Source organism: Lepeophtheirus salmonis, chromosome 8 (genome assembly GCF_016086655.4).
Source record: "Lepeophtheirus salmonis chromosome 8, UVic_Lsal_1.4, whole genome shotgun sequence".
NCBI classification, from domain to species: Eukaryota; Metazoa; Arthropoda; class Copepoda; order Siphonostomatoida; family Caligidae; genus Lepeophtheirus; species Lepeophtheirus salmonis.
This window is the reverse complement of record NC_052138.2, coordinates 22,762,473-22,788,668: the sequence shown is the minus strand read 5'-3', so window position 1 is coordinate 22,788,668 and position 26,196 is coordinate 22,762,473. Positions and strand designations below refer to the sequence as shown.

At 29.5% G+C, this 26,196-nt stretch overlaps 2 protein-coding genes across 3 annotated transcripts in view; one reads left to right on the top strand and one right to left on the bottom strand.

Annotated features, from left to right (window-relative positions):
• sli (slit guidance ligand) overlaps nt 1-26,196 on the bottom strand; it is a 388,150-nt gene that overhangs the window by 349,176 nt on the left and 12,778 nt on the right. The window lies entirely within an intron of this gene.
• Nucleotides 19,594-26,196, top strand: part of LOC121123266 (acetylcholine-gated chloride channel subunit acc-3) — a 218,001-nt gene continuing 211,398 nt past the window's right edge. For both annotated transcript variants that reach the window (XM_071890274.1, XM_071890273.1), the window contains exon 1: nt 19,594-19,846. The gene's annotated coding sequence lies outside the window, so the exon portion shown is untranslated. The remainder of the gene's footprint in view (nt 19,847-26,196) is intronic.

The following is a 26,196-nucleotide window of genomic DNA, read 5'->3' as shown; positions in this document are numbered from 1 at the left end:
AGCATAGTAAATCCTTAGGCAACGGTGTTCTTGTTCATCTAAATTTATATGTAAGAAATTTTACTTTTGCAGTTATATAATTTATTTCCTTTTTAAATGGCCGGTATAAAAATAACAAAAATCTTAATACTCAAGATTCAATTTAAACTTGAAAAAAAAAAAAAAAAAAGTCAAAATAACTTGGTCCATTATACTACATGAGTACACTCCAACAGAAATGTTAAGATGTCTCGAGTGATTGTTTACAAAAGAAACATGTTCTCTCTTCTGATATTCTACAATATAAACTAAACCAGGATACTAACCTGTACTTCATCCAAAATAATATTATAGCTGCGACTCAGCCTTTGAAGCCAAACCTATCTTTCTTAAACTTTATCTGATCTAAAAATGGATTTCGTTTTGATTTACCAACTAAAAGCATTCTCACCCTATTGTTTCCTATCATTTTCATACAATTAAAAAAAAATATCCATAGGACCTACTTATCTTCTCTTCGAAACAACTTTCTTTAAAATTCATTCTTTTTCCAAAATCTCATTTGCTGTTAACCCATTATTATTATTAAAAACCTCTCCCAAGAACGATATCTTTCTTTTGATTGACGTATCCGATATATATGACAATCTTCTATTCTCTAAAACTATTTTTTGCCATTTCATTCTTTATATAGATTTTGCAGCTAATTTCCCATTTATTGCATCATTATTTCATCCATAATGGACTTTTATTCTTATCGTTATTAGTCTACCTGGTCCGTTACCTCTCTTTCCCTCTAGTACATTGCCTATAATTTCAAGGAATGACTGTTACAGGGTTTTATTCCATGCGGAATCCATATCAAAAATTCAATTAAACCACGTAAAAAGCATCGTTTTTCAAAAAATATTTTCAGCTAAATAAACCAAGTCCAACTAACTTCATGGGAAAATTAATACGAGTCCAAGATATCCTTCTGTTTTGTTTACTTCCAGACCTAAAAATTACAACATTTTTCGTCAATCTTCTTGAATAAAAAATCTGAAAAAGCTGTCAGTTTCAAAATATGGGTGGTATTTATTACTTATAATCTATAATAATGAAATTGTTCAAATTTTGTTCTTATTCAAAAATATGTACAGACAACACATGCTCTCTGTTCCACCAAAAGATTTTTTTCAAACCCAATTTTCTCTCAAACAAGTTATCTGATTAAAAATAATAAAATCAAATTCTGAAAGCTAGATGGATTTTAATTTATTTTATTCAATAAAATCATCTCCAGCCTCAATTACAGTATCTATACGAGACCGAGAGTGCAAACAGGCTTTCGCCAGTTGGTCGCTTGGCAAATCCTGGAATTGCTCTTGATCTGACTGATAAGTTCGTCAACGGTGTTACAGAGTGTACGGTTGGTTTGCCATTCTATCTTGCAAGCCACACAAAAAAATCAATCGGATTAAGATCTGGCGAGTTTGGAAGCCGAAAGTCTGGCGAGATGAATTCGTTAAAATTTTATTTGAACATTTGATACTTTTTTTGCTATTGCCTCCAAATCGTCTTTAAGGGCCTCATATTCCCTCCTAACCATGTGAACAAACGTCTCACTGAGGCTCAGAGTTTGAGCAATTATTATGTTGTCGCTCCCGGTGCAGATTTCAAGGAGGGCTCCGTACCTTTTCCAAATATTGGGGGAGAACGAATTCGTCAATTGATTCCATTTCCCCTTAATAATACAGGTTTGAACATGCTATCTAATAACTTTTTTGAAAAATTTGATCAAACCCCTCATAACGACCCACTCTAATATACTTTAGAACATGGAATACTCTATACATAGAACATACACTTTTTTTCCCTTCCTTTTTGACCATCCAATATTTTTTTTTATATATGTAGAATATCTATAAAGTGAAAGAGATAATTGAATTAAAATAATTCGTAAATGAATGTCTTAAGGAATTAAAACAACTTTTTTCCCTTCCTCTTAATTTATTCAATTATCTCAGTGTAAAAATAAAATTAAAACAAACATACCCAAAAGGCATAAAATTATGTTCTAGACAGAATATAACATTCCAGCATTAAAAGTTGAAGGAAATCGCTAAGAGAAGAAAAACAGCACATCAATATGATGTAATAATATAATATAACCACATTGACGAAATATAAACTTAAAAAAAAAAAAAAAAATAGGATACACACGCTTCGTTTTCTCAAGCTTCCTTCTAATAAGCTGAGTGTTACTTAAATAACTTTGTTTAACTTTATTTATTAATTATTATTCTCATAAGACAAAATAAATAAATCAAGCATCAAAAATATTTTAATTCCTTATATACATTCATTACACAATTGTTTTGAGTATAAACGGGCTCTTAATCCTTAATAGGTTAAATGAAAAATCTACAGTATCCAATTTCCACAGTAAAATATATGTTTTAATATCTTAAATGGTCTTTCTGTAAAGTCATCCAGACTGGATGTCCTTAGAGTTTTACCATACGCTCTATTCTGGTATATCTATGTAAGGATTGAGTCTGCTTTTAAATGGGCTCGAGTCTTTGGAAGCCTATCAACTAACCAGTCTTCTATATAAAGTTCTGGCGTGTACTCATCCTTTATTATTTTCTCCATTAACTTTCTCAATGGTTCCACAATTTCACATTCGTAAAAGAGATTACAAAATTTGCAAAAACTATCTACTTAATATGGTTAGACTTATTTGTAAATACTGATAATGTGGCAAGACGATACCTCATGCACTTTTCGCTTGATCATTAGCAATTTCCATCCCATTTTGTGATGCCTGAATCTTCCTGACCAAGTCTATGAAGCTAAAAGGACCGGAGGGGTTCTTCTCTTCTTTTTCCATGCTCCTTTTTAATAAGTTGAGCGTTACTAAAATAACTCTATTTATTAACTATTATTCTGATAAGACCAAAAAAAGAAATCGAGAATAAAAAATACTTTAATTCCTTTTATAAATTCATTACACAATTGTTTTGAATCAATTCTCTCTTTCATTTTATAGCTTTTTGCCTATAAAAATATCCATTTTTTAATAGATGGATCAAAGAGTCGAAGTAAATATAATTTATTATTCGCATTTTTGTATACATGGACACTGTTATATACATATATTTATTTGTAAATATCCTAACATCTATTGTTGACATATTTTAGCTCTCCATAATTATGTTTTACTTATACTTCTAAAAACCTGTTTCCACATAAACAATATATTTTACAATACTTAACTTATACTTAAATCCAAATGAAGAGCAGGGAAAAGATGAGAACCACTCGGCCTGAAAGGCAAAAATAAGTATTTAGCTTATTTAGCCAAAAAAAGTAAACCATGACCTCATTTTAAAAAGATTTTTTTTTTTGGGAATGGTCATTTTTTTAATATTTAAATTTATAAAGATCAAAACTTTTAATTTAAAGCAAAAAAACAACAACAACTATAGAGTGGAAAATTTATGGAGTTGATAATAATGGTGCAATTGATTAAAATTGTTACTTCATTTATACACCAGGTGGGGATTATAAATTCGGAAAATTTAAGAATAATGTAAATTACAATTAAATTAAAAAAACTAATTCAGCCATATATGAATCTCTTGTTCTTACATTTAGGGATACATAGTGATGTCAATTTCTCAAACCAACCACCTCCAGCTTCAACCACTGCCTCCAACCTGACCCTGAACCTGTCACAGGCCTTGATCAGGAACACCTTGTCCATGTTGGGCACTACCTTGAGAATGGAAGCCTGCAAGGAGTCAACAGTGTTATTTACACGTTTATTGGACTTTCTCTCCAAAGAATTAAGATCCGTTGAGCTTGAATGCCAAATTTATTTTGTCCAAAACATATAGGTATTTAAAATGTTGGGGTTTCCGGAATAAATCCCATACCAATTACCCAATTTGGACAAACTACACCAATTAAACGTTGTAATATTACACTGGATCTGTTAACACCAATTAAACCTCCATAGGATAATTATCAATGGAGTTATTTGGGTCCTTGGGCCTGCTTCTGACACGGACGTATACAATAATGGCCTCACGGCGTTCGTATTTGGAGGACATCTTAAGTATTTTGCATTTTTACTTATACAGTTTTGTCAGCTAAATATGATGAGATTACTTTTACTAAGGGTTGCCAAAATATTATAGGTGTAAACTTGTTCCGGATCTTAAATTCTTATTCTGTAGTATTTTTTGTATATTTATTATATTTTCATATAAAAAAGTATGTTCGATTAAACCTCATTTAAAAAAACAAAACATATATGAAGTTATGACTAATCGAGGAAGAGACAAAAAGTGGTAAAGCAAAACTAAATGAAGAGTTGATGAAATGAAGACAAAAATAATTAAAAAATGTGGGCAATGAACACTGCATTGCAACACTACTCCATACATAGGCGTTATCTATAAAATTGAGAAATTTTTGGTCTTTAGTTTCACCATAATGTATTAGATAATGTTTTTTACATCTCTATATATTATACAAATTTTTAATTTGATTAGATGAGAGTGAAATATGCTTTTACTTTTCATAATTTTGTTGGTACTTCATTTATGTTGCAAAATATATATTCAATACATGGTTTTTACGTTAATGCATATTCTGATGTACTTGTATGTTAAAATATTTTTAACATATAATTTTGTTTACAATGTAAGGAATGTTTTTTTGCATATTTTTTTTTCCAAAAAAGGAGAAATATTGCTAATATGTACAAAAAGAATAATATTAGCAATACAAAAATGCATGATTAGCTTACCTATAAATATGCAACCATGCAAAGAAAAAAAAACGTCAGAACTCTCTTTTTTTCTTTTAAGAAGAAACATTTTGATTATCCCTTTCATTTTTTTTTTTGCAATATGAATGCAAATTAACTATCAAAAATATGTACTTTTATTAAGATAAAATAATCTAAATCTATTAAACTCTGAAGAAAAGCTCTAATTAGTTGTTTTTTTTCAAAAATTGTAACCATAAAACAAATATTGTATATTTTTTGTGTATAATTTACAACTATAAAATTAAATGAGATTTAGTTTTTAAATGAAAATGATGGGAAGAGGGAGTCTAGTTGGAGTACTTCTCACTTTGTATCTTATTATATGAACTTAATTATAATTGAAATATTTTCCCTGCACTAATGCAATTTTAAATGAAAAAGGTTCTCCTCTTAACAGCAGTAATTCATTTTTTCCCCCATAATAAGGTAACAAAGGCAATTAGAAAACCATTTTTCATATTTTAATTTAAGAAAACAAACAAACAAAAAAAAAACACACACCCATTTATTAAATTTATATAGTCTAATATGCCTAAAATATAGGCCTTTGTTAAGCTTGATATTGAAATGATATAATTTCATAAAAACGGTGATTTATGAATTTCACAGGGCTGATTTTTTTATGTAAGTATATTAGACTGTACCAAATAATATTTTAACAATCTTTTTTAACTTGCCTCAAGTGCTAAGTATCATAGTTCCAAGCATGCTGCCAATAAATAAATACTCTCTTTTAGTACTGCGTATAACGTGTATTTATTTAGACTTTCTCTTCATTTTTACTGATCTTTGATACAAAGTGTCTAATATATTATTATTAAATATACTTTTGTTTGTTCTTTTATGCCAAATAAGACACACTATTTTGCCAATTTTTAATTTTGGACTACAAAAGCTGCCAATTAAATTTTTTTAAATACGACCAAAATCCAAAGTCCAAAATTATAAATTGATTTTATTGTTTTATTTGGCATAAATACACAATGAGATTTGAGTAATTAAAATGAGAAAGAAACATCAAAATATATACGCCTAATACGCGGTACCGAAAGATAATATTTATTTGTTGAAAAATACATTTTTCATCTGTAATACTTAATAAAGTAAAAAAATCCTGTAACTTGACTAAAATCGATAATTTTAAAGAAACATAATCAAAATTTCCTTTTTTGTTCGACATTTTACAGATTTTCAAATCAAAATGCGTCTATGTAGGACCATTTTTTTGAACGTTTGATGGTTATTTTCTTGTTTAAAGAAATAAAATGCAAAATAAAAAACATCCGTCGATACCAAATTCCCAACTTTTGTCATTATGGTACACCCTAAAGTATATATTTGACTATTTTATTCTAATAAATTCTTTTTTTCTGTAAAAATATGACAAATGGCCTTTTAAACTTATATATAATTATATGTAATTTTAGTAATTTCTCAGTTCTTGTACCCCGTTTGTAGTGACCGAGCATGGGCCTTCGCTCACAGTTTTCTAGTATTATGTTATTCAGGTGTACCATATGTCTCGCTATCGCCTTCTCTCCACCCTCTTTTTTTCCTTCCAAAAATGTCAACTCTACTTATTACTCGGCTTGTAGAAGCGATATTGAGATCAAAGTTGTTGTTTTTTACCATAGTTAAAAACAATATGCAACTTTTAGCATCATACGTACTCTTCTGAATTTGGAGAGGGAGCTAAAGCTGCTATAATATTAAATTTTGGGATAGAGGCTTTGACTTGTAATAAACTCGTATGTTAGGGTGTAATTACTAAATGTTGGTAATTTTTGATCAATTTATCCCATGGACGGAGTGAGTTGGCACAGTAGTGATACTCGATTAACAATAGTAATTTAATCGGTATAATTGAAAAAAAATATTTAGCCAAAAATATATGTATAGGACTGGAGACACAAAACTTGACTAAATGACGAAAAAAGGTAATTTATATGGAATGAAGAAAAGACAACTCATGACGAATTGAGTGATATGTTTAAATACTATATTTTGTACTAGGTTTTATTCAATATGTCCTGCTTCATGAAATGTGAAAAAAATTGGATATGTCTGCAAAAATACTTGCAGTAGAAGATGACATGGACAATTGCAACGAAAGTAATTTCCTTGAGAATGCAAGTTCACAACTCTTGGTAACATCTAGGATGATAATGACCACTAAAAGTTTGTGGGGGTAAGTAAAGAGAGCAATGATGTGACCGAGGGTCGTATTAAACTGATGAGTGACTCCGCGACTCGAACCACAACTGTGCTAGCAGAGAGAAGTTGCTTACCAAAATTGTCGAGTACCACAGAAACAAACTTGACAATTTCGAGAAAGCCACATTGAACAAGTGACAATACATATATGGTGAGATCATATCTGATGAGTCCATTTAAAAAAATAATATTATTTGTCTGTCCATTAAAAATAGTTAAAATTTTAACACATATGTTTTTTTTTAACTTTACATATATTTTTAAAATTTTTATTAGCAGCTTTCATTTAATATCACTTTCAATAAAATAGCACTAACTTCAGGGAAGCTACAATGAAAAAAAAAATCAACGATGAAGCTGAGTGGCTCTTGCAGCAGATATATCCAATGTCCAAAATCAAAATTATTTTTTCTATCAGTTAGTTTATACCTTGGAGAATGGAAATAACATTAGTTTGTATATGTTTTATTAAAAAAGTCAAATTTGAAGAAGTCTAATGTTCTTTGTAATTGTAATGTAATTGTGGACTTCGTTCTTCCTATGATGGACGTAGACGAACCATTTAACTTCAACCACAAGCTGAAGACTAGATATGAATTCTTCAAGGCATCAGGGCTTTCAGCAATTAGACAATTGTAGAGCGAGTCCACAAATGTACACCAACAATCTTCTTGCATATAAAAAAAACTAAAAACAAATATTAATCCGCACTATACAAAGTTTTATAGGCCCCTATTCCCCTGCTCCATGGGGTTAGAAACAATGTCTATTTCAAGTGTCTGCAAGAAAAGCCATCGAAAGCCAAATTGAGGGTTCTCTGGCTGATTTGGTGCCATAAACGCTTCTTTCGATGCAAACCGTGGGAAGATGTACTAAAAAACTCAAATGAAATATTTTGCAACCATTTCATGGACTCAAAAGAAAAGTAGTTCGGGTACTTCCAACCTTCTTAGAAATAAATCGAGAGTCAAAGATACAGAGAGAGACTGCACATTATGTAAGTCCAGTTTAGAGACTTCAAGACATCTGTTTTGGGATCGCCCATTAACATTGTGTACATGCCCATTGAATTTTTGAGGAAATACTATAATTCAGAAATAAAGATTGGGGATTGGCTGTTAATGTCGCCACCTAAATATAGATTTCACTTCAAAATAGAATACTTAATAGCATAGGTACTATTTATTCTCTACGCCGAAATAAGTAAGAACTCTTGCAAGCCTACTAGTCTGGACAGACTCCTCTTAAGATCTCCCGAAGTGCTGGAGAGGATCGATATGAATGGAATTGTCTTGTTGCCTTGTTTTTTAATTTAATTGCTTAGTAGATTTTCGTTAAGCTGTTATTATCTTTTTTCATTTACCCATGCTTGCTTTTTTTTTGTTTGAACAATGAATAACAAATGATTGTAACTTTTGTTACATTAATTAATTAATATTATTTTATGATGAAGTTGCTATGTGTTCTTTAGAATGTAAATATAAATGAAATTAATGTACAGAGAGTAAAGTAATTATATGATTTGGAAAAAAATAAAAAGTCTAATGTACTTGTACAAAATATTAGAAAAAAACCTGATAGCTGTAAGATAAAAAAAATAAATTTGTTTTTCGATATAAGAGTCAATATATAGTACATCTAAATGGTTATGAAGACTTAACATTTCCTTTTTTCTTCTAAATATGGGCTCTACATAAAAGTAACCCCATTACTATATATGTATATGTGTATATTTCAAGCTATAAAAATAATCTACATTAAGATGAACTTAAACAAATTGACTATTTCAAGCTTTAATATTTACAAAATTTCACATATATTTACAATTAAGTAAAAAAAAATCAAATTTTTTTAGATTTCTAACAAAGAGAGAGAGAGAGAGTGGTTTGATGAACTGAAATTAAGTCGACACGCTTCAATTTAAAAAAAAAACATTCTACAAGTTGTGCTACATGACTTTTGTGGAAAAATAAGGGGTCTTTAAAATATGTCCTAGAAATATGTATCTAGTTTGGAATTTTCCAAAGTTTTTTTTCATTATTATTTAATTATTGAAGAGAAAACATCTGCGAGATGAATACAAGGAAAGAGTATACGATCATTTTCCCTAAAAATGACCAAACAACTGTTTAATATTTCGTTGTAATAACAAGGAAATAGCTTTTTAAGGTGAATAATGTATTATTGGAGTAAGGTATCTCGACTCAATTGATCAAAACTGCTCAAATAAGTTTCCAAGTAGGATAACACAATTATCGGTGCTTTTACTGCATATTTCTATTTACGTATGTTTATTATAATTTTATGTTTCAGGAGTTAATGGATTTGTGAACATAGAAGTTCCACTCCATATGATCTATATTACGTTTATTCTGAAATTATATTGGAGTGTTTTCCATGGTAGATATAAGAAATAGTTGTAATGCTTTACTTAATGATATACAATCTCCTCCAGCCTCTGTCTCAGATCAAATCCGAGTCCCTCCCCCAACCCGAATACTTCAGAAGAGATAAACTCACAACCTCCTCTGCATAATGAAACCTTCAATTTACTTTCATGATCCTCGAAAAAGACACAATCCCTCACCTCCCTACTCCAATAATATGTATATCGTATATTCTTCGCTTTACAAATTTATTTATTTATTGTAGTTTATACTGAAATCAATAAAAGACTAAATTATATATACCCAATATTATAAATTAATTATGGACTTGAAACGGACTCTAAAAAAATATGAGGACTGAATAAAAATATTCAAACACATAAACTTGAGAGCATATACTTGAGATTCCACTTGAACTAACAGTAGTAGGACTCTTTCCCCACTTCTGTTGAATGCTTTTGACAAGGACTCAAGGAATGTCTACTCTAAAATTTGTTTTCAAGTCTTCTAAATTATTTAGACTCGTAATATTTGCCAACTACTGTATCTTTCAGGTATCTAGGATTTTGACTCGAATGTTTACATGTAGCAAATATTTAATGCAAATGAAATATATTTTCTCTTACATGAATATGAGATCCTATTAAAGTTTGGGAATAATAACGGAATTCCCATTCATCAAAGTATTTTGTTCCGATAATTAAAGCTACCTCTATTGAATTTATGAAATTATAATTTAAAATTTCAAAACATACTATTGTATTTTTGTATAACCATTATCCACCTCTATTTATATATTTTGAGCTTTCAGAGTTTTATTCATTAATATTATTCGTCTTCCATTGATTAAGTATTAGAAATTTGTAATTTGATTGTTGAAAAATAAAATTGTGGGATGTTGATGAATTGCTTTGTAACTTCAATAATCGGACTCTAATCAGATATAAATTTCGCCTAAAGACAAATTTGAAGGTTAAGAAGGAAACTATTTTTTCTCTGCATATCTTACAAATAAATATCTTTAATCTAATTTATTGGCCTACTTTTTTTAAATAAAAATTAACTAACTTATCACATCCTGACCGTTATTTAAACTTGTTTTATGTAATTACAGTATATATTAATTTTAAAGGAGGATCACATTGCTGAATAATTGGGAATATGATAAGTAGAAGACTTCTTACCCTTCGATATAAAAATTGATTGATATACTAGATTCATACATCATTTTAGTGTAGAGTGTTCTATATTTCTTGTTGTATAATCTTTATTAATGAAACAAATTTGTACTACTGGGTTCGTTATCATAATAACATAAACTCTTGATTCCTTCAATCTAAAAGGCTGCTCTATTAATGGAATTAGGGCATTTCATAATGTGCCCATGATATAAAATTTGAGTAATCCGTGAGTTGATACAATTTGACTGAATTGAGTGAAACTTTTTTTTAACAAAAAACTCTTTCTAATTGTCGTGAAAAAGTATTTCAAAAGTTAAGAAACATCTAGCGAGTAAAATATAATTTACGTATGTCTGTATGAATGAAAACACGTCACCTGGTGCACTGTAAGACTGCTGCTTGATTCTTATACCAATACAGTATAAGGAAAAATAGGGAGTCTAATATACAGGGAGCACTCTATAAAATAAATGAAATCTTGCATGCGTTTATTTCAACTCTTTTTAAAAAAGAAAAAAAGCGGGAAGTACTTTAACATTGAAATCCAAAAAAATGAATGTGCCTTTAGTTGAGGTTTAGCAACGAGCTAAAGTACTCCCTGGCCCATCAAATCTTATTTTTTTTTATTCTAGAGGAAATAATGTTTTAACTACCTGTGAGTGTGCTCATAAAAACGGAGGGTTACACTAAGGATTTTTTGGGGTGTTATTTTCTAAATTATTTATGCAAAATGTGCATGCTTTTTCAACACCTAATAATTCCGAGTAATGCCCGGAACTACAGTAAGTATACTATACTCTTTATTTAATGAATTTTTCTGTTTGCTTGAACAATATTATGATCCTTTTATTATTATCCATTAGTTGCCAAAGTATAAACTTACCAGTAAAAAGTTAAGATGTCAAGTTTTAATTTACAAATTTAATCATGGAAATGAATTTATAAAATAAAGATTGTAATTTAAAAGTTCCACTAAAGTTTTGGTATATAACTAAATTGACTTAGATTAGTATAAACTATAAAATCACATATTTACATCCCTATATGATTGAAAAAAAAAAAAAATCAAAATTTAGAATAAATAAAAAAGTTAATATTTGATTTATTATTGTTAACAACTTAATACAATATTTTATAAACAACGACAGCATTACAAGGAAAATAAGAAAGAAAAATTAATCGTAGAGTTTTTCTTAAAACCTCTAATTTAATCTTCAGAAATGTAACAAATGGAGACAATTTCTTTAAAATATTCTGAATATAACTAACATCTCAACGCATTAAAGAAAATTTATTTGTCAATTTACAAATAATATAAATAAATTATTTATTTGTTTGATGTCCATTATTAATGTTGTTTTTTGCATGGATCTTACGCATTGATAGTCAAATTCAAAGTTAATTTTCTATTGATTAATAATGTAAATAGAACCTTTCCTTCTACCCAAAATGTCTTTGTTATGCTGATGAATTAATCATAATTTTTCCGGGGGATCCACTACAAACAATAAAGTCTTTTAAGAGAACTTTACTTCTACTAGATGTTTTTCCATAGTTTCTGGACTAAAAATAAACCCTGGGAAAACTAAAATACTCAATCAATATCATAGAATCATTGAAAAAGTATGGGCAACTTTATATCATAGAAACCATAAAGTTATTAGGCTCTTGGATTGGAACCAAGTGTGTTAAATTTTTTTTAGAAGAAATCACCAGAAATATTGGGCGGGGTTGTTGCTTTTTTTCAGCTTTCAATTTGAACACCTAGGACAAAGTTCGAGCTCGGAATACGAATAACATTTCAAAAGTGATTCACCTCTTGCGAATAACTCCCATTCATGAAGAATTTGCTACGCAGATTCTCATGATGGAGATGACGTTTAAAATGAAATAAGAAAAAAAATATATTGGTGAAGAGAATTCATAATCCCCTAAAATATAGCGGCCTTTCCGTCATATCTTTTAAAATTTTATGGAAATCGCTTAGCTCTTAGTGCTCAAGTACAAGTACAAGAGTGAGCCCTACAAAGGTCCTAGTAGGATTTTTGAAAAGTTGACAACAGATTCGGAAAGGATGAAAATACTTTCAAAGGAGGTCGTTGATATCTTCTTCTCTTTTCAGAAATCCCTTAGGTGGGAAATTCCATCCAGAGTTTCTCTCAGTGATATGAAGATCCGAACAAGTAGAGTCGATTATGCAGGCGAAACAGCAAATTCAGGTGAGCTGAAAAATAAAATGGCCTTCGAACAGTACAAGTTAGCTTTTCAGAGTTATGTACTAGTTCCAAGACCTGCATTGCCGATACGGCTTCGATTGTTTTTTCTTAGTACGGTGGATCTTAGAAAATCCAGTCAAACTCCGACATGGGAGCCTTTTGTTAAATACCTGGAGAGAAGGGCAATAAATTACCCTGTAAAAAAGTATAAGCGTTATAAAAAATTACTTACTATCATCATCAGAAAAAGGGCTTAAGTATAGAATACTATCAGGTATCCTTGAAGTAAGAGCAAAGTTTTAGTTTTTTTTTTACAGAGAAAAATGAATATGTTGCTATTGTCGGACCAAGAAGGAGACGAGCGATCCTTTTCTATTTGAATCGCTCCTTCCAATTTAAAACGCCATCGGCAAACTTCTATAGGAACATTTTGATTTTTATAAGATGAAAAAGGATGATTTTTAGCCTTTTACTCCGGAAAAAAAGGAAAAGATTATTAATGGTACTAATACAAAGTCTCTACATATCTTGTATACAAAACATGCTTCCTCAGACTATGAAATTTCCGGTGTTTTATCCGTTGTGAAATTTCACCTTCGTGTTTTAGAACGGATAGCCCTTTTATTAACAAACTCTACAGTTCAGTGTTTTCTTTTTAAGTTTTTGTCCTTATCTTTGCATGGTATGTTCATTTTAATTTTTATTCTATTTCTTTCATAAAATTTTAGTGTCTTTTTGTTTTAGTTGACGTGTGTATGTTTATGTATATGTATTATTGATTTCAATAATTTTCGTTTTTTTTATAGTCCTACTATTAAACTGAATTATAGATAGGCCTTGTTGGCCAAGAGAAAAAAAAAGTATGTCAATAAAACTAGTTTTCACACTATCTGACTGATAAAGTTCTTGCAAAATAATATTTTCTACTCCTGACTTTTTTCTTATTTCTGAATTTATCATATAAAGTAATGATCAAATAATGTAGTGCTTATTCTACTAATTGAATCTTCAATTTATATTTTTCCCCATCAAAGCATATCTTCTATCAAATCAAGTCAGTGGTGAAGAAGTTATAAATGGTTTATAATATGTTCACGAAGAGAAAATAAAAATCCCTGTGTCCATGAGAGGGAATGAGTGGCATTTTTTTGATAATATAAGATAGAGAAGTAATTCCCTTGGAATAGTTTTCAAATAGCAAATTGAGAATATTCAACGTTTCCTATAATTATTTAAGAACAAGATTATAAATACTGAGAACTTTAAAAATAAAAATGTACCTGTTCAGCTTCATCAAGCACATATTGTATAGGCGAGGTCTTTTCAAACAGTAAGGCGACTTTCCGAATTTCGCAGGGATAGTATTTTTGGTATGCACGATAACAATTTTTTTTTATGTTAATACATTAAAAAACGTATGCTTATTGTTTAAAGCTTTAAAATATGTTTACTTTGTTTGTGAGAGGCATAATGGTTTTTGAAGTATTTTGTGTATTCAGCGATTTTTTGCTATTGAAGAACATGGATCCAAGAATTTTAATGAAATTTTGTGTAAAAAATGAAATTAAGTGCTTCAAAACATTTGAAATATTGACAGTGCCGTACGGTGAAACTATTCTGACTAAAAAAATGTTTATAAGTGCTACAAACTCTTCCAAGATGGCTGGGAATATGCCAAAGATGCGCCTCGGTCTGGACACCCATGCGGGTTGAAGCAGTGAAGAAATTTTTTTTTTTTTTTTTAAAGTGGAATGAATGGCTATCACAGAAGTTGCTGAGAATATTGAGATGTCGGTTGGCTCGTATCATGAAATTTTTACGAATGCTTTGGTCATAAGACGAGTGTCGGAGAAGTTTGTTCCGAAACTGTTTAATATTGACAAAAACAATCGTTACATGAGCATCACTGATGACACGGGGACAGATGTTATGATTCAAAACCAAAGCGCAATCGTCCAAATGGAAGAACCTAAGACGTATAGCAAAAAATCGCCCAACATACAAAGTACTTCTAGATATTATACCTCTCACAAACAAACTACACATATTATATAGCTTTAAACAATAAATATATGTTATTTGGATGAACTAACATACAAAAATCTAGCATACCAAATATACGTTACCCTCAAAATTTGAAAAATAAACTTACTAATTGAACACACCTCGTATAATAGGTGAAGTAAAAATGAATCGATTATTTTTCACAGGTAGGTTGTTCTAGTAATCTGTATCTTGCGTTGTATAAATGCAATCGGTTTACGCGTGATGGTGTTTGAAAGATAAGTTTTCATACTGAAAAAGCTATTAGACAGTTTTGTGATTATTCGACTCAGTATTGTTTGAGTGCGTGTCAAAGATGGACATCAACAAAGAAAAAATACGCTGTATTTCATAGCTTTTTCTTTGATAAAGGCAAAAACGCAAAATCAGAAGCCTAAAAATGTAAATGATTTTTATGATTCTAATATTATAACAACCAATCATGGGCAATTTTGTTTTCGTCCATTCTCTTCCAGGAATGTTAATGTCAAAGATGCACTACGCTCTGGAAGTTCTATTGTCGAAAATGTGGATAAAATAATGGAAATCGTCGAGTCCAACCCCCATGTAAGAATTGTTTTGATTGCCAAGGATATAAAAACCAACGGAAAAAAAATCAATTAAAAATAATGATTTGTTTACTACACCTTATATATATTTGATGTTTTTCATCCTTAATAAAAAAAGACTAATTATTAAATTAGAAAAAAAGAAATAAATAAATAGGAAATCTGTCTCTCTAACTTGTATTGACATATAAGGATTTTTGTTTGGCTTCATAAAAATACATTGTTAATGGTTTAACAAATTTTTAATCTATAGAGCTAGTTTTCAAAATATATATGCATAATTGTTACTCGCCATCAACGTGAGATTTTAAAGTTAAGGGAGATATTTTACTTAAAATTCTAACACTATTTACAGCACTATTTTTGTAAGTCAAAGGGACGACAAAAACTGTAGTTTAAAACAAAAGATTTTTTTTGCTGTTATATGTTGAGTGACCATTTTATCTATTTAAATCCTGTCCAGAGTGTCCGAGTAACTTTTTATAATTTTATGATTTTTCTTTAAAATTATGTGTTAAGTAGATTTTCAGGGTTTAAAAAAGAGGACATGTTTGTGCAAAAAATAAATATGTCTCCCTCATTTAACAAACAATATGAATCAAATTTTATATTATTAAAAAATCTAGGATAATAAGCTTACCCTCTACGACTGACACTGGACCACATGCCCTTTTTGTGGAAATCAAAATATGGAAACCGTAAGTATAGATATGATTATTGTAAATTCTCAAAAGTGGGGTTGCCATGGTTTCCCTATTTTGCAGTCGTAGAGTGTTACTCCTAACTTCTTCATCGGAGGTAAAATTATTAAAACTACTACATATTTTCATGATAATCCATTTTTGAGTACATAATAAATGACTAGTCAAAAATTTGAAATATATGATGTCAAGACGGGATTGGTAATATATTATCAATTTGGTGTAAAAATACATCATAGATTGAATTTTTTGGTACATATAAAAGTAATATTAAATAATGATATTTTCATGAAAGGATATGAACGGGTTGCCATTCATAGGAATATTTGGTGTATGGTAAATTTAATCAAATTTGAATTTTGTAGAGTATGAGAATGTATTATCAAAATAATAATATTGATTATGGAAAAATAAGAATTATAATATTATTTCTGAAGTCGGGATGACCTATTTTTGTTGAGTTGACATGATGATGATGATGGAATACCAATGACTTGGCTATAACATAAGTCTAGAGCGTTAGTCCGCTCAAAAAAAAAACCAGAGCGTGCTCCCGCTCAGTTAATAATTTTGTGAGCGCGCTCCCGTTCAATGAAAAATGAGCAGTGATCATTTTTCATCTCGTATTATTCACTCTATCTCGTTATTCAAAACAAAGAGCGCGCTCCCACACAAGAATTTTGAGCGTCGCTTACTAATGCATTCCATAAGGCCAATATATTTATAAAAAAAATCCTGTACCAATTGATTCTCTAAGAAAGTTTAATATTTGAATTCTTAGAGTTAATTGTCATCAGATATACAGATACAAATATTTCAAAAAATTTATATTTTCTTTAAAAAATATTCTTTCTATTCTTTCATTTGAAGAAAAACGATTATCAATTTAAAAATGCTTTACCCCAATGTTGCTTTGCTACCTTTTCGACTGGCACGAATTAAAGAGTCAATCACTCTTTTTCCTTCAATCCTAGATTCAATATAATTTTTGAAGCCAGTTCTCAGTTCTGTGGGACATGCAGCTGTTTAGAAAACCCATTTTCTGATAACTCTTTACACTTCTACAGGATACTATAAAATTTGACCACAAAGTTATAATCTCATGCAATTTTAAAAGTCAAGTTCACTTTAAAAAAAAACCAAAAAAACTAACAAGTGTGTTTTGTTGATAATCATTTATCTCAAAAGCATATTGGAGATTATTCATAATATACTTACTTAGAGATTAAATAGGTACATTTTGGGGAATTATGAATGTTGTAGGTCATACGATGGAGACAAAATGTCAATATTTTTGTCCTTTGATTAAAATAGTGTGTTCCTGATTGTTTTTAACCTGAGAAACATAAAAATGACTTTTATAGCACAAAATTTCTGGGTTTGTGGCTTATAGAATTTTTTTCTCCATTATCTACATGATTTATTTTTATTATTTGTCTGAAAATATCTAAATAATTGAAAAAAAAAAAATACATTTTTGAGGTACATAATTCCAAATTCCAAAAGTACTTTTTTTATTTATATCTTTTTCTGAATCGAGGAAAATGTCTTGTAAGAACAAAAGAAAAAAAAATGAATGCAAATGGACTCCTTCTTTAAAAGCCTTTTAAATTCTCATTTTCGACCGCAATGACAAAAATTATAGTTAGTCGTAAAGTCAAGACATACTACTTCATAATAAAAAAAAAACACATTAAAAAATAATTTGTTTTAGTTATTTAAGATTTGTTGATCTTGTAGATTTATTAAGCTTTTTATCAAAAGCCATTTAACAAATGAACCACTTTGCTGAAAATATAAAAAATATATTTTATGATGATTCAAGCTGCAATACTTTGTAATTATGATTTCCATTCATGTCACAGCAATTTTAAAAGATGAAAGGTCTAATTATTTGTCAAGAATTACAATGATTTGTCTCTGACTCTTTAATTCACAAAATGCGTTTGTCATTGGATGAGAACTTACTTTTTTTCAAAAGGAGTGCAATTCTCAGCAAAAAACAATACAAGAAATATTCAAAAATCCAAACATCGATGGCAGACAATGAATATTTTATATCTTCTTGTATTAGTGAGATAACGCCATCATGATTTTTGTTACACGGTTCTAATAGAAGATCAAGCCAACCGTTTAAGTATCTTCATAATGGAATGGATCAATTAATTATTAATTAATGAACTCTTAATTAAATTTTATTGCAGCATGAATCATCATACTATTATGCTATTTGAAAAAGTGGATTTGGGCAGAGTATCTGTACTTGATTGATAGTATATAGTATGTTGCTCTCTGTAGACAATAAAAAATGAAAATTTCTCAAATACGGAACGGTTCGTATCTTTAGACGTAAATGTTTGAGTAAACAAACTTTTGGATCCAGATCTGAATACAAAATTAGACATATAATTGGCCTGAACTTTATTAGAAATTTACCTAAAGTTAGGACCTAAATAAAAAAGACTCAGGAATAAGCTTACATTTTTACTAATTTATGATGCCAATACAATAAATAACTTATTATTAATTTTGACTATTTCAACATTATTATAAGAATTATTGTTAGTATAACATTGGGAAAGTCGTTACCTTCAATCTACTCGCTACCTCTCCACCGAAAAGAAAAAGCTATAGAATTAATTAACTATTATTCAATAACAGTTGATAGTCGTTCACAGCATAATAATAAATGATTCGTTTACAAACAATAAATATTAAAAACACTGATTAGGGGAAAAGAAGAAAAAACTTCGACCACCACCACTCAAATAAAGTGTACATCTTAGTGTTTGTGCATGAATTAACGCCGTTTGAAATAACCACACGATAAAACTGTTTATATCGATGTTGCTCCAATCACTAATCATGATAAATATAATGTACATTCTATATAGATATTATCTCTTTTTTTATAACTAGGATTAAGCCCTAAGCAATACTATTAGCTTTTTTTAGAACCAAAAAATTCCTCGAATCTTTTTTATGATCCGTAAAAGTTGGGTTACCTGAAGCCAATACCTGTTTCAGATCTTTTTGGATAATGCAAGTTCACTTATACCTTCCTTATACCCTATCCGGTTACTTCCAAGAGCCATCTGATCTCTAAGTACAAGCAACCCAGGGTCAAAACTACTTGACTAGTTTAATAAATTGATATAACAGCATTGGATATATAAACATTTGTTCATGGCAGTTACTGACAAAAAAAAAAAAAAAATGCTTGAGCATGCCTATTGAAATTATAAATACAACATGCTTCAACCTGCCCCCCCTCCAAGTCATTTAATAGTCATGAGCAAAAAATAACACAACCATAGAGGGAGCAGAAGGGATGAACTACATAGCAGCTCCCTTTTGTGCGCAAAAACTATATATGTATGTAAAAAATAACTAGGAGAAATTGGTAGGACGACGCAAAAAGTAAACTGTATGTTGCTACAACTGTATGTGTGTGTGTATGTCTTGAAAACGAGAGGGGAAGGAAGGGGAGAAACTACAGTACGCCTTTCTAGTTAACTTAATCCTTTATTAGTGTAAAATTCATAGTATTTGGGAATAATTTGTCAAAGGCAAGAGACTTTGCTACTACACCTTTTTGCTCTATGACATTCAGTGCATGAAAAATAACTAGACTATAGAAACACTTAGTGTCATACAAAGTTCATAATTATATATATATATATATAAAGTGTAGAATTACTTACTTACATATCAGAATTATATAGCCACAGGTAAATAAATGAACAATTAATAATAAGTATACCTTTAAAATGATTTTTTCCTGTATCGTTAAATAATAATGTTCTATTATCACTTTGTTCAAGAGAGGTATGGTATATAATTATTTACTCTTTAAAATGTATTTTATTTATACGAGCAAAGGTATTTGAACTTGTTAGGATGTAATTAAGTGTAATTAATTAATTAAAAATGATGGCCTTTTAAGGACATTAAGGCTACAAATCAAATATTTACAGAAACAAAAATTGCTTGAAATTTAAAAAGTTTTATTTTATATGTCTAAAAATGTATAACTTTTTCAGAATAAAATATTTTTGATTCGAACGACTTCCCTTGGGTTATTCGGATCTACAATGGGGGAGGGGGTTCTCATTTTTATAATGATATACTCTTTCATTCTTAATTGAACACATTTTTAGTTTGTTGGTTAAAAAAATTATAGAATCAAATATTTTAAGGGTTTATTACAAAAACAAAATCGGCTAATTTTATTTTTACTAGTTTACAAAAGCACAGCCAAGTATTCACTTATTAGGCTTCAAGCTGATAAACTCTCCTGTTTGTCAGTTGACCTGAACAACAAAACTGTGATACAAATATATGCACAATTTATATCAATTTAGAGATTATCTATATACGATATATACGATTTGCCAGATCTATGATAGTATTACATTTGTAAAAGACCCAAAAAAAAAAATGTACCAATGTACTACGACTATATTTAACTGTATGCTTTTTATCTTCTATATGAACATCAAAATATAAAATTGATTCTCCAACTTCAAAATATCAAAACAGAACAAAGCAACAAACTAAAAAATACAAACATAAAATTACAAATGAAATACAGTTGGGGATATGATTTAAACAAATATGACTGTTAAAAAAATTCTGATTAATTCAATTATATTTAATTCTAAGCTTTTATAATAGATCAGAAATGCTAATTAAAAGATAATAATTTTGTCTATGTGGTATTCATTATATATTGAAGCAACATTATTGAATAAAACCACAATTCTATATAAAATTCATGATTTTTTTTTCATTACTTCTTAGGATAAGCCGAACGTAAACACGGTAATGACAATTTAGTTTTTGAAATTTGAGCATATATAATATTTTTATGTTAGTATAAAAATATCATTAGTTATTCGTATAAAAATTTAAAAATTATCTATTATATTGATAATGAAAAGTTCATTTCTTTATTTTATTTTCTTAGAAAGTAAATACCATGGGAAGAAAATGTTATAAATGTTTGTATCCCACCTAGTTAAGATTCCCTTCTAATTTGTAAAGGCCCACTCCGATTTCACAAATACCCTTCACACCGGGTATTCCTTGGTAAATGCTACTTTGTACCCATTAAAAGTTTTCTATCTACTAAGAAGCTAATTAATAACACAGAGCAACAGTTGTGGAGGGGGGAGGAAATTTTGTACAAATGATTTGAAAACAATCATCGAATTTATCTACGAACGCAGAATTTAAAACTGATCTTTATTTTTCAAATTGTCATCTGAATTCTGAAATATCTGGGATTATAGTGGTTTTTTTATAAATTATACATCAAATGTTTGTTTATAATATAAGATATGATATTCCTCATGTATTATGCATAAGTTATAAGGGTTTAAAGAAGAGTGTCATTTTTCAGCCTTAAAATGGAAATATATCGAGTTCAAAACAAGATACAGAATCAATAAAAATCTTTTTTAATCATAAAAAACACTTTTATAAAAGTTTTATTTATCCTAATTTTAATTTGGGGGTTGTTTGAAGGATAAAAAATGACTCTGAACGATAATAGTCGCGAATGACTATAATCCCGTATATTTCAGAATTTAGATAACTGATAGAAAAACTGAGATTACTTTTGGATTCTGCCACTCAAAAATAAATTCTTTTTTTTTGGTTTGAATTTATTTCTACAAAATGAGTGATCCATTGTGTTATTTGTATACCCAAATTGACTAATAATAATTTTGTATTTAATCAAAGTTTTGACTAATCGGTCATCACTCATGGCTTTCACCTTAATGTGAATGAATCAAAAAGAAATGTTGCGGCTAGGGAGATATTAAATAATACCTCCCCCAAACATATATTTTTATGAAGGATAGAAGCAGTAAAATCATGCCACCTCACATAAGTGTACCTTTTGGAAAAAAAAGAAGTTATTTCTTCCTTGAGGGAATTGATTTGTATCCATTTATATGCATTAAAGTTATTACTAAAGTAATGTTCTTGTATTAAAAAAGGAATATTTTTTATGTCATTAAATATTTGAAAGTATTAAGTTGTCTTGCTTATGTAGATAAACTACATGTCATTTGCATATTATTTACTATTAAATATCTAACAAAACTTTTTAATATTGATTTAATTGATTTGTTTATGACAATACAAATATGATTTTGCAAGTTCAAATAATGACTGCCTTACACGGTCTATCAATCAATAAAGTTAATTAATTACACTAATAAGTCGTTAATTTTTCATCAAAAGTATCAGATTAGTGTTGAGGTGACTTGAATCGAGTCGAAATGAGATAATACCTAAAGAACCTTCTAATGTAAATAAATCAGAATATGATGAAAATATTACGATGTAACTCAATGTTAATCGATGTACGCTTAACACTGGGTATATAGTATTGGTTGCTCCCAGAGAAGGAAACATACATTTACCGGGTCGTCCAGAAGTTTTGAGACGAATTAAACAATGATATATAATTTCATATACCTTGATATCCAAAGTAGTTTTATTAGTATGATTTATAATAATGTTAGTGAGGATAATTAATCTTGAATATGACGTAGACCTCTGACATGGCAGTTCACTGCTCATATCGAGAGTCCTTTAAGGAAACAACATTTGGGTATCGGATTCTGCAGGCCTGGGACGCTAATTATTAACCGATAATATAATCTAGAGATTCATATCGGGTGATTGAGGAGGCCAAAAGGTCACCAAAAAACTGGATCTGAACTAATAGTTCACTTTTTCACCATCTCTGCTGTTGAGAGTGGTACATCTAGGACTCATAGAGAGACACAACCAACCTTTTGTATGCAACTTGATTTCATAGTGCTTGAGACATTGATCTACAAGCCATCTCCGTCATGGTTAGATCCAGCAATTCTTTATAGGGTTTGACTACAGCTTCAGAAGTCAATTTTTCTTGGACGACTACATCAAGGGGCTTCTCCAAGATCATCACCCTTATCCAGTCGCTCCATGATACAGTAGACGGTTGCTTTTGAGCCATGTTTGGCAGCAATAACTCCTTTTGGGGACATTCTGTCGGCAAGAAGGATTGCAATCTTTTGCCTTAGTTGTTTTTGAGACATGATTATAAACTCTAATGTTTTGAATTTGATATAAGCAAACTGGAGAGACTTCGGGCTCTCTGTAGAAGTTAGCTATACCCTTTTAAAAAATGTCTCAAAACTTTTGTACGACCCGGTAATCTGTATATTGTCTTCAGTTTTCAGATGGAGAATTTGTAGTTCTAAAATGTCTACTTAAACCTAATTGGTGCAACTCCATCTTACCAATAAGAGAGAAAAATAATATAAAGTTAAGTAGCTACACGTGGACCCACTGTCCATTTACTAATTTATATCCAATGAAATATTTTCATTATATTATTTTACACTTATCTTAAGAGATTGCATAGTACTTAACTACTTTTCATGCAATATTTTGGTGCAGTTTTTTTTGCTGTCGAACACTAAGGAGCAAATACTTTTTAGTAACTGTGAGATTGTGAAATTCGTTACCAAACAAAAAATGGCCTGTCATCATAGATTACACAGGGGAACAATGATAAAGTCAAAATTTCTTTCAATGAAATGAAGCCAAGAATATAATTTATCTTTCAGCGCAGAATCCAAAACTGATCTCAGTTTTTATTTGGGTCGTCAGCTTTCAGAAATATCTGAGATTATAGTAATTCTGGACTATTATCGTTTAGAGTCATTTTTTATCATTAAGACAATCACCAAATTGAAGTACGATGAATAAAGCTGAACAAAAAGGGGTTTTTATGATTATAAAAATGTTTCTATTGATTCTGTATCTTGTTCTGAACTCGACAAATTTTCATATTTAGGCTCAAAAATGATGAAAAACGACACTCCTCTTTAGCCACTTATAACTTATTCATCATTCATAGTGATAAGGAATATCATAACGTAGCTTATACTCGTATTATAGAAAACATTCCGTATATTATTTAAAAAAAAAAAGACGAATCTATAAACATTTTTGTTATCCAAGGATTTTGGTTCAATATAGTACTTTTGAGGGATTTTATTTTTATGGGATCTACTATAAAATATGCAACATTATCTAAAGTAAAGTTGACTATTTCATTGAATGTCGTTATACCCGCAATAAATAATAATAATTAATATCACAATATATTACCGCGCTTCGTACAAATTCAAATAAAGTAATTACTAACTATATTTGAAATATTGAAATTCCTACTCATCGTGAATGGATCTCTTGATTGTTGCAATTCTGGAATCATCTTACCATGCGAGGAGTTGACTGTGGTCTCTTATGAAGCATGGTTGTTTTTCTTGGATAAATTTTCATCTGTTTGTCCCTCGTGGAATACGGAGCTCCGAATAAGAGCACATCTTGAGATGGATGTTAATGTTATCTTCAAGGGTTGAATCTATGGCGGGATAAATTAATTTACTTTCAGATTCAGATAAAATGCTTTGGATATGAAATATAATATAAAGATATGTGAATTAGGTACTACAACAATAGAAATTATAACCAAAAGACTAAAATATATTACATTTGAAATTTAGATGTAACCTAGATAAAAACTGAGATCTGTTTTGGATTCAGTGATCAAAGATAAATTATAGTCTTGGCTTTATTTCACACGTAGAAATTTAGTGTTCTCCAGTGTTATTAGAAAAAAATCACTAATGTATCACATGAAAATATCTTAGTGACAGAGCCAAAAAATTAATTGATGTAAGTGCTACAAATCAAGCTGACAATAAAATATAAAGTAAATTCGGTTTTTTTAATTGGAATATCAATTAGAGCTCAATGGAAAAAATAATCGACTGAATTCTAATCAAACCGAGCCGGTAATTGTTCGAGCCGACAAAACACTATCTCAGATCCGTTAATTAAATTAAACTAACCTATTCATTTCCAGGGCTTAATTACCTCTTACAAATGTTACATATCTTTGGTAGTATAATTACTTGATTATGAGTTCAAGGTATGTTTTGATTTATATCTTGAGCTATTTGCATGAAACCATGTTAGAAAAATGCTCACAATCCATAATATTTGTAAATCCCGAAACTTTGTGAAAGCTTGCTTTTGCATAATAAGTTCCCTATTATAAATGTAATGCCAAGGTGAAGGAGTAATTAAAGCTCCAAGATAGCTGAATGGTGTTTAGTCATGTTGCTCATTTAGTATAAATTTTGAAAATGATGAACGAAGAAGACTGGCTGATATCACACAAATCTATTTGGAAAATGAAACACAAGGCTTATTCTGTGTTAACTATTTATCCTTTTCGTCATTAATTCTATAATTCAATCCAAGGACAAATGTACTCAATCAATACTAATTTGTATTGACTGTCATTTGTTCGGGTGCATTTCGTTTATAATAAGCCTTCTTCATCGACTAAAAGATACTATATAGAGACTCCTTGGCGAATGTGTGGAATTAAATATAACAAAAGATCGTGTAACTTTGTCACTCCCAACATTAAAGAACAAACTACTGTGGAACATAACTACACATAGTGATAATGAATAATTAATTGTAAACATTCTTTCAGTTTCATTCCACTCTTATATATAGTGAGCTTTTTAAGTGATAAGGAGACACAAACAAATTCAAATACCGACTATGTATAAGGATTGCTTGAAGCAAACAACTTTTACGATAAAATGCTTATGTATGTATTGTCATGTTATGTTTTAATTAAACTCAAGTATCTTAAAACGAATACTTTATTGATATTTAAATATAATTGATAACAAATTTAATATTATGAATTTAATTTAACAAGTGGACCATGCAATAATTATCTTTCTCTTGCCATATGTATGATGTTCTCTAGGAAGCGACTATGACCAGGAATTGCTTGTAGAAGAAGCTTGTATTTGAATTTAAAACTCAAGATAATTTTCTCCAACAAGCTTGGGATACTTCTATATAGATACCATACATGTTACAAAAAACTTTTTAATGAGTACCTTCTCCTCTGTTTTGGTTTTGATATATTATTCAACTGTTCAGCTCAAAAAGTTATTTTTCTTTGAAAATCATCTTC